Consider the following 1,908-nt stretch of genomic DNA (forward strand, 5'->3'; position numbering starts at 1 on the left):
TAAGAGAGAAGGCCTTGGAGACTGCACTCACCAAGTGGGAGATAGATTATAGGAGACCAGGGACCACTGCAGTAGCGCTAAGAGAGGCGCTGGCACCAGTTCTCAACAGATGGTATAAACGTAAACACGGACACATGACGTACAGACTGACCCAGATGGTCACGGGGCACGGATGTTTCAACTCCTTCTTACATCGCATTGGTAGGGCCCGTAGTAGTGCGTGCTCATTTTGCGACGAAGGGGATGATACGAACTTGCACACACTAGGTGTTTGCCCAGCTTGGGCTCTCGATAGGGAAATTTTAACAGACGTCATAGGATCTGAACTAGACCTCAGGTCAGTGATGTTCTCCATACTGGAATCCCCAGTGAAATGGGCGGCGCTTAGCAGCTTCTGTGAAGTAGTAATGCTTAGGAAGGAGGAAGCTGAGAGAGCTAGGAAAGCCCAAGCAGCCGAAGATGCAGCTAGGCTAAATTGGTTGGATGAGTTTGGAGAGGCAGATGGGGACGATTAACTGGACTTCTTCTTCTAGTCCTTCCCCCAACTGTAAACTTTTGCGGAATTCATTATCTATAGCGGCTATCCGCAATTTGAATCAGGGATGAACCTTTTGTCTTCTTGCCGCAGCCTGTTTATTGTCGAGGGAGCCCCGCTCCCATGATTCCCAGGAGTGGCCCCGAAGTAATGCCCACCGGCGGTCCCGGGGCCACTCCTTAGATCGGGTTAGGTCAACTTTCGGAGGTGGATTTTAGTTGGTAGGCGATCGGTAAGGCCAGCAACTTCAGTGAGCCCTCGGGCGAGCTGAGACCGCAAGTCACGACCGGTTGAATCCAACACTCCCCTGTTTTACAGGCGCAGGGGGTCTATGAAGATTTTACCACCTCGTTAATCAAAAAAAAAAAAAGGTTAGGTTTCTGGTGCGGGTCGTCTCGTGTGTATCGAGTCGTGTGGACGTGCCTTCGTGTCGCTCCGCCTTCTCTGCACACGCCCGTGCGGTTAAAACGCGTTTTCCGCGTCGAGAGTGTGTCTACCGTGTGCGGCGTGCGATCCTGCGTTGTTACGCGGAGTTTTGTGAGTGTGAGTTTGTTAATAGCCAGGAAATTAACGAATTTCTAGTCTCGTTGAACGTGGCTGCATGCGCCGGCCTAAGATGGCTGTCATCTTTGCGCCGGGCACACCGCGGTAACGGGAAGGATAGTATCGCTTCGGGGACCTTTTTAGGCCCTGGCTATATAGTGCGCGCTGCTATTTTAGTAACGAGCAATTTTTTTTCGGCCCGCGATATTCGGAAATTGCTCCGGAGTAGAACGAAACATACGCGTCGTTCGGGCGAGGTGTTACATAAGTGACACGTACTCCGAAAGACGCGGGAAGACACCGACGGCGTATAGGAACCCTCTTGGTATATACTGCCGCTAGTGAGTGTAGTGTGGAAACGTTATTGCTGGTGCGGAATACTTGCGCGGTCCGGAATTAGCGGATATATTACTCTAAAACAGAGGCGAAACGTATCGCTGTAGTGTACTGTGCCGGGGTGTGTACTTTTTGTGCACTCCACCTCGCGTGGGTTCATGTACGTGAGCCCTTAGTGCGTGCGCTATCTTGAGTCTCTGTGCTCTGTGGCGGGCGCGCCACGTGCTTGGTGGGCGATCGCGGCGGCGCGTATTGCGTCACGCTGGGCAGTGGTCAGTGCGGGGGTGTGGCACTGCACGGGTGGAGGTGTGCATGGGCGCTGCATGCCGGGCGGTGCATGAAAGTGAACGCGTGGCGGCGCTGTGCATCCGCCGGTGTCACCGTGCATGTAATGGCGGCTGCGGCTGCGAATTGATGAGACTGCGCATGGATAAGTGCTTCCTCGCATGCTTTAATGTGTTTTGACAGTGCTTAGTGAGGATTAATATTCTCCC

Source organism: Wasmannia auropunctata, unplaced genomic scaffold (genome assembly GCF_000956235.1).
Source record: "Wasmannia auropunctata unplaced genomic scaffold, wasmannia.A_1.0 LD336101.1, whole genome shotgun sequence".
NCBI lineage: Eukaryota > Metazoa > Arthropoda > Insecta > Hymenoptera > Formicidae > Wasmannia > Wasmannia auropunctata.